Consider the following 8666-nt stretch of genomic DNA (forward strand, 5'->3'; position numbering starts at 1 on the left):
CATAAGCACCTTGTGATTTTACTAATTGTAAACTTCTTAGCCCTTTATCTGATCACCTGAGAATATAGCATAGCACATAGTTTCCTCTTCTAGATTTCCCCATTGAGTTAATCTCTCCCTTAATGAACCTCCTTTTCCCTTAAGACCTCAGGGAGGATCTCACTAACCCCTCCCACTTTAAGTCATAGAGTAAGCTGACAGTTATAGCTTTGTGTGTAAGAATTCTTATCTGTCTTTTATGACCCTGAAACAATTCCAGTGCTGTTATCCACTAGGGCTGAAGAATTGCTGGTTGAAAGGGTATATAAAAGAGAGAACAATATAGACAGGTGCAAAAATAAATCCTCTTTTGCAACCCAGAACTCATTGTTCAATATGAGTTTTGATACATACAAGAAGGAATATATATAATTCAGCATTAAGGGATTATGGTATTGATGAGGTTGGTTCTTCAATATCCTGGACTGATTAGTATTTGAGAACACGGCCCTCTAAGAGCCTAACCCTGTTCTGTGATGACGTTTCTTTTTGTGATTTCCTTCAGCTCCTATTTGTAGATGTTCATATGTAGGCTTCGCAATGATTGCTTTTTGAGGTCTATCCCGATGGGGCTTCCCTAGTAGCCACACATCGTTGGAAACGCCTCATATAGTAACTTGTGGTTGCTTGACTCACAGGGCTGCTCGTGGTTAGGTCTGTGAAAGGAACTACAGGACATGTAAAAAAAAAAAAGAGAGAGAGAGAGAGAACAATAAAGAGACATGCTGAGAAGTCATCTGTGAGCTAATTCTGTTACACTAATAGATTCCCCTTATCAGCTATAGCACCTAACTGGAAAGGGTGTGAGGGACTGGAACAGCAAAAAAATAAAAATAAAAAGTTTTTCAAGGGCAGTAAGGTAGAGGGAACAGGCTGGCGTTATTTGTATAACATTTTGCAATTTATTTCTGCTCAACATAGTTTTGTAAGTCATCACTTTCATTTGTGTTTAGAACTTTTCTGTCCTCCATGAACCTAAGAGTCAACACTGTCCCTTGAGAGCCACAGTAAACTCCCTGGTTCTCTAAGCTGAACTGGCATGCACCTGTTCCTTAGTTCACAGCTACCCCCGCTACCTGGGAAGAGTAGACTCCTGGGGAAGGTGCTGCCTCACTGCTGAGTTCATGATTGCAGTACAAAAAGAACTTGAATAGAGTATCTTCCTCCAGGAACACACGGTCGGACACTGTAGTCCACGCCTTGTAGGAGTCAAGGTTGTTGTGTCTACAGACCTAACCTTTCTCCCTGGACAGCTTTCCTTTGGCAGCTGTGCCTGAGGTATCCTATGTTCTCTTTGCCAACATTGCCTGACATAGTTCTTTGTTAACCTTGGTCATTTCTCCCTAAAATAGTATATGAGACATTATCTTTTCTAATAAATTCACTTGGCAAAAGTCCTCAGCTTATATAAGATCTCTTGGTTCCAAATATTGCTGTTGTCTTCCTTATTTCTCATCCCTGGTCCCCATTTTGCTATTTGAAACCCTTATTCCTGAGGGCTCAGATCAAAGTTTCTATTTCAAAGCACCACTCTTTATTAGCTGGTTCTTTCTGACTCTTCTCTCATATCCTTTGGGCCTGGGGAGTACCAATTGATAAATATGTCTCAGTTAGGTCTGAGTTCTTAGACCTTTATCCTTAGGAGTTCGGTCGATTATGAATCTCAGCACTGACTACTGCCTACCAAACTCCTCTGAACAAGAGTCAGTGAAACCCAGGCATGAAGTTCCCTCCTGTGAAGCAGGCCTCAGATACAATCAGAGTGTGTTTTGTTACCAGTCAACAGTTGTCACTAGTGCAATAGTGAGCACAATTACCTGCTAAGTCAGTGTTGCAGCATGTAGGTCCAGACTTGGAAAAGCTAAGTTCTGTCTTTTCTCTCCAAATGCTTGAATAGCACCTGCTGGCTACATGAAAGTTAGCCAACTGGGATGAAATTTCTTGATGAGTTTGACATTTCTTTCTCTATGTCCTATACCCAAAGCAAGTGGAGTCTTCAGCAATAGGGTCTTACATGCAGTTTGGGGAGATAACCAAGGACAATGACAGTAGCCTATACTGTTTTGGAGACCTCTGTGGTCTCCCTGAACAGTAATTCAGAGCGAGGTATTCTATCCCTGGCATTTCAATTTTCGCTTACTAACCCAATACTTTTGGAGACAGCATTGCCCACCTATGCAAATATTTCCCATTGCAACACATTTTTTAAATTATACTTTTAAGTTAGCATATTAAGCTGTGGGTTTTTATAAGCACTTGCAAGCATCCTTAGTTTTGGCTAACTTACCCTCTGCTCTCAATCTCCCTACCCCCACTTAATCCTTAGCACACAGTATATCCCAATTTTGGCTCACTCACCCTCTCCTCTCAATCTTCATCAGTTCCACATAGTTCTAGGCCCTGAATTCCCCCTTTTCCTTTCACATCACATTTTCTACTATGCCTCCAGTGATATGTTTTAACTGGGTTGTGTATGGCTTTCCATACATCCCTGCTTTGGAGTAGTCCCCACTCCTTCCCCATCCCAGAATCGCTGATTTTTTTCATTGTTCCAGGCCCTTCTATGCTTAAGCAGTTTTATCACCAATATTCCAACTCTCTACCATCATATTGTCTATAATCTACTATACCCCTTCTCTTAGCATAAAGACTCCTTTCTAGTTCCTTGGCTCCTACTTGTGCTCAGAGTTAAACACACAAGAGATTTTGAGCTAGGATCTGCATGAGAGTATGCACAATGTTTGTCTTTCTGGGCCTAGGTTACCACACTCACTACAAGTTTTTCTACTTCATTTACTTGAAAATTTAAGGACTTCATTATTCCTTATAGGTGAGTGATGCTTCATTGTGTACCATTTATACCATATTTTGCATATTTATTCATGCCTTAATGAACACCAGTGTTTATTTCATTCTTGACTATTGGGAATTGAACAGCTATTAAAATGAGTGTACAAGTTTCTCTGTAGTAAAATATAAAATCTGTTGAGTGTGCACAGGGAGGTGTACCTAAGTCATAGGGCAGTTTTGCCTCTAGTAGTTTGTGAAACCTTCAATCTAATTTCAAATGTAACTGGATTAATTTACAATCTCACCCTTACGTGTGTGTGTGTGTACCTTCTGTTAGAAATGCTGCCATAGGCTTTTAATCCCAGCACTCAGAGGCAGAGGCAGGCTTATTTCCGTGAATTTGAGGCCAGCTTATTCTATGTAGTAAGTCCCAGTACAGGCAGGGCTATATAAAGAGACCCCATCTCAAAAGCCAATTCAAGTAAATATATAAATGTATGCTATTATTTAAGGAATTTAATTTGATAATCAAAAATGTTAAGTAATTTAATAAAGGCCACGATTATGGATTGCTACAAATTCATATCTTATGTGTGTTGATTCTGGCACCTCTGATTCCTTCATTACTCAGATAGGCCCCTTCTTCAGTACTTCTAATGGCAAGCCTAAAACACAACAAGAAATAGTTAACATTCATAATGTGGACAACAACATTCATTACCTACCCACAATTATCTCTAATGGGCCTACTGTACCTTTACATGCGGATAAACAAGAATCCAAAGTCCATCATCAGAGCTATCCTGCTTGAACATTTGATATCTTTATATCCTGGAGGCCTTTGCTTGAATACCACACATGTATCACTTATACAAATATAAACACACACTACCAGACTCGGGTATGTGTCATTGTGGTTTAGAATCAGTGCTTTCTGCAACGTTCATAAGACTATCTCAACTTTGGGCTTTGCTGTAGACATTTTCAGCTTTCCAAACTTATTCATAAATATGTGAAACTTTAATAAAAATGTTTTTATAAGTGCCTACAATAAATTCCTTTGATTGATGGAAGTGATCGGGCTGCTATACTTTCCAGGGAAAAGTGAAATTATCAAAATATCACACTGAACCAGAAATGGTAGAACATATCTTTAATTCCAACATTCAGAAGGCAGAGACAAGTAGATCTCTGAGATCAAAGCCAGCATGCTCTACAGAGCAATTTTCAGAACAACTATGGCTACAAAGAAAAATCTTGTCTCAGAAAACACACACACACACATTCACTTCCTCATCCTGAGGCTCTCTATGACAGTCCACGAACCAAAGGATTAAAGTCCAGCAATCAAAACTCCCCTTTGTTTGCCCTAATTAACATGCCCAATCAAAGCAAAACAACTCATCCTACTACAGGGTTCCCTGTTTTACCTTTATAAAATGTCATTTGCCTATGAGCCATGTCTGTCTCCTCTCTATCCAGAAGCAATGTTTTATCCCTCTGGGACAAATAAATCTTCCTTGTGCTGAGAACTTGGTCTTTGGGTGTCTTGTGCTGATACCAGTCCTTTCTGGCCAATCAGAAGGTGTCTTGGCAGAGACATATCTTCACAAGTGTACAAAAAGATTATTCTACAACAACACTGTATAACTGTGTATAAGATATGGAATATTTCTGATGAGGACTGGGCCTTTTTATGCAATAGATAGAGGCTACAGCCACATACTAATAGAAGAGGGTTCCCACCTTTATTTCTGAGTACTAAAAATCTAAGGATGGGTCAGTTCTTTGACCCTATTAGTAACCCCAATGAAAAACTCATTGGTTCACCAAAGTGGAATTGGTATAATCATCATGTTGCTCTAATAAAGGTTCTCTTTCTGAGGTCAGTAGAAATTGTGTGTGTGTGTGTCTGTCTGTCTGTCTGTTGTGATGGTTAACATCACATTTAATGTTTAGACTTACTATGCTTAAGAAACCAAAAGGTAAAAGTGCTTCTTACTCGTAAGCCCTAGCTTCTACAGGCTGTACCCTACTATAATATATTGTGTATGTAACTTGGATTCAACTCTTATTTTTTTAAAAAAAAATGAATATTTTTATTAACAGCCATATGACTTTACCACCATCATAAGACAAGCACATGCTATAAACAAACTAAAGGGACAAAAAGATGTGTCCAAAATATTTTGGATAAAAATAAATTTTTATATGACAATTCTTGTACTAAAAATAAAAATAACAGATAAATACAAAATCATGAAAATGATGTTTATAAGCGTTAAGATTTTAAAAACACCACATGTCTAATGAGTAAGATATTAAAGCCATACCCACATATATTTGTTATGCAAAAATTAAAAGGCTTTATAGACAGGAAAACATAGGCAATTCTCTTTTACCTTTATGATGTTCTTTGATAGAATGCCTAAGCAAGCAAAACAAATTTGGAAAACAACACTAAAGGGCTAAAATAATTAAAAGCACAAATAAAAGACTTTAATAAATTTTATTCCTCAATTAAGGTAATATAAATGAGGTTTTGCCTATTATAATCAGAAATTTGTTACTCTGTTGAAAAAAGAACAAATTGTATAACAGGTCATCTGGATATCAACTATATTTCAAATGTTATAGATCAAACAAAATTTTATCTTTAAATGTCCCCAAATTTATTGAGTCTGCATTTAAGAAACAAGACATGTTATCATTCTATATATACAAAAATACTTCTAATAATTTTGCTAATTCTAGTTTTCACTTCAAATAGAGTACTAGTCTTGCAATTTTTAATTTAAGTTAAAAAGAAAAATCAACCCCGGCCTGGTGTAGGAGGTCCTTCTGTATTTGTGTTGCTTTCATTGGCTAATAAAGAAACTGCCTTGACTTTTTGATAGGGCAAAACTTAAATAGGTGTGGAAAAGAGAACAGGATGCTAGGTAGAAGGACAATGTGGAGGACACCATGTTTCTCCTGCCTGAGACGGATACAGGTTAGCCACAGTCACATGGTGATACACAGATTTAATAGATATGAGTTAATCAAGATGTGGGAGTTAGCCAATAAGGGGCTAGATATAATGGGCCAGGCAGTAATTTTTTGTGTGGTTATTTCGGGGGTTAAGATAGCCAGACACTGGGACGCTGCTCGCTCCCTCCTTCTACTACACAGGTCACCCCTTGGCTTAAGAATTCTTGCCTCCATTCATATTTTGACGCCAACCTGACAGTCACTAGCAGACACCAGCATCCCTAGTTGGATCTTATGATTTAGAATGAAACGTAAGCCAGGTGATAGTGTCACACACCTTTAATCCCATCACTCAGGAGGCAGAGAAAGGAGGATCTCTGTGAGTCTGAGGCCAGTCTAATCTACAAGGGAGAGTTCCAGGACAGGTTCCAAAGCTACAGAGAACCCTGTCTTTAAAAAAAATGTAACTTAAAAAAAAAAACAATAGATGTTTAAAGAGAGAATCTGACCAGGGTTTTAGACAAACTAAGATAACAAATATCTATATTGTTCTAGATAAAAATAGTATTAATAAAGGCTCAAAAAATAGATGAATGACATAGGACAAAAATTAAACATTTATATTTACACACATACACACACACACACACACACTATATATATATACATATATATATAAAGAGAGAGGGGGAAGGAGGAAGTATATTGGGGCAGTCTTTTTTTTTTTTCTTTTTTGGATTTTTCGAGACAGGGTTTCTCCGTAGCTTTTGGTTCCTGTCCTGGAACTAGCTCTTGTAGACCAGGCTGGCCTCGAACTCACAGAGATCGGCCTGCCTCTGCCTCCCAAGTGCTGGGATTAAAGGCGTGCGCCACCACCGCTCAGCTTGGGGCAGTCTTTAAGGTCTCTCTCTCAAACTTCCCTCAGTGGGACAGTGAGTCCATTTTCTGTTGCCTTCTAATGAGTATAGGTAGCACCATGTCTGCCATGCTCCTTACCATAATGATAATGGATTGAACCTCTGAACTATAAGCTATCCATCATAATTTAATGTTTTCTTTGTCAGAGTTTCCCTGGCATGATGTCTCTTCACAGCAATAGAAACCTAAGACACCTGGTATAGGCTTTTAAAACCTCAAGGTCTACCCCCTAGTGACACATTTCCTTCAACAACACCATACTTCATCAAGGCCACACCTCCTAATCCTTCTATTTCTTTTAATAGTGCCACTCACTGGTAACTAAGCATTCAAATACAAGAACCTATGGGGTCCATTCTTATTCAGACCACCATAATCATTAAAGGCAATCAGGGCAGGAACTCAAACAGGGAAGGAACCCTGAGGTGGGAACAAATGTGGAAGCCATAGAAGAGTGCAGTTTACTGACTTGCTTGCTGTGGCTTCATACCTTCAAAACCAATATCACCTGGGTGGCTATTACACATTACCAGATTCTGCTGCCAGTACAAGTTACAGTGTAGATCCCCTCTGTACTATAGATTCTGTGTGCTGACCCTGAGGAAGAATGTTCCGGAATATTTTATTTAAATTATGCTGGTCCCTTTTTACAGTCCCAACTGACCAATACTGATTATTACCGCAAAACAAAGGTTTTATTTTAATAGATTTGGTCTCTTGTTAATCACAAGTGATTCTTAAGTGACAGAAGATCAGAACCACAGATTATGTATTCAAATATTTAACAGCCCCAACTTGTAATGGTGTGTGTTATGATTTCAGCCACAATATGGCTGATACTTCCAGGCTCTAGGGCCCATACATGTGTGAACAAGCCCTCAGGCAGAAGTGCCTAATGGCCCCAGGGATGTTAAAGAGCCCTGCTTGACCCATGTGTGGCATGGATTGCATCCTCTATGTATGACTCAGATAAGCCCTTGTGCCCATGCCTGAACTCCATCATCCACATATGACACAGCCATGTCATCCACCTGTGCACATGAGCTAGGCAGCTTTTAAAAGCTGAATGAGCCCCCCCCCCTGTCTCTCTCTCTCTGCACACTGATTTCTCAGGCCTCTACATACCCCCTCTAATAAACACCTAAGTGTGTTTGTTGTGTGTTCCATGTTTCCTTCTCACTTGTGCCAGGTAATTTCATTCTCAAGGTGACATTCTAGGTCTGGTCATGGATGAGTGAGGTTGCCCAGGATCCTTTGACCCAAACACAACCACCATCTGTAACAGGGAGCCACAGGTAAACATTACGATATTATGACGGCCCATCTCCTTTCTCTTGAACACCGGATCCACATACTTGGTACTGAGGAAATTCTGGGGGCCTACCTCTCCTTCTAGTTTCCCTATTGACAGGGTAGGGGGACAGTCTTATCTACCTCAGCAGACCCCACCACTTAATTGTGTTTTTAGGGTTATTTATCTCACTTATTCATTTTTAGTCATACCAACCTTCCCAGTACCTCATATGGGAAGAGATATTTTAGCAAAAGTAGGAGCTTCCATTTTATTTGCTCCTTCCATTCGCCTTACCCCAGACTCACCAACAGCTCCCCTTCTCCTTGTCCTATCCTCACAACCTCCCAGCTCCAATGTGTCTTTTCCTCTAGCAGCCTTCCAGGTGGACCCCAAATCTGGGACACTCCAAACACTTCCACTGCTAAACACCATTCTCCCAATTACAAAACACTACTAAGTACATTACCTAAGGTCAGTAGCCCCTTTCTCTCTAGAACCTTAGGGGACTTAAGCTTATTATCTCTGATGTTCTAAGAATAAAGCTACTGTGCCCTACCTCTTCTCCCTTTAACACGCCTATACTTGCTTTAAAAAACATAACAGAACCTGTCACCTAATTCAAGACCTCCAGCTCATTAACTCTGCAGTGGTCCCT

General features: G+C 39.4%; 1 non-coding gene and 1 pseudogene across 1 annotated transcript; both read left to right on the forward strand.

The window, feature by feature from the left end:
• Positions 1-329: 329 nt before the first annotated feature.
• On the forward strand, positions 330-406 carry LOC130889819 (small nucleolar RNA SNORA40; annotated as a pseudogene).
• Positions 407-589: 183 nt separating this feature from the next.
• LOC130889804 (small nucleolar RNA SNORA18) lies at positions 590-720 on the forward strand. Its single transcript, XR_009058645.1, has one exon. It is a non-coding gene; the product is annotated as a small nucleolar RNA SNORA18 (small nucleolar RNA).
• Positions 721-8666: the final 7946 nt, after the last annotated feature.

Source organism: Chionomys nivalis, chromosome 1, assembly GCF_950005125.1.
Source record: "Chionomys nivalis chromosome 1, mChiNiv1.1, whole genome shotgun sequence".
Lineage (NCBI taxonomy): Eukaryota > Metazoa > Chordata > Mammalia > Rodentia > Cricetidae > Chionomys > Chionomys nivalis.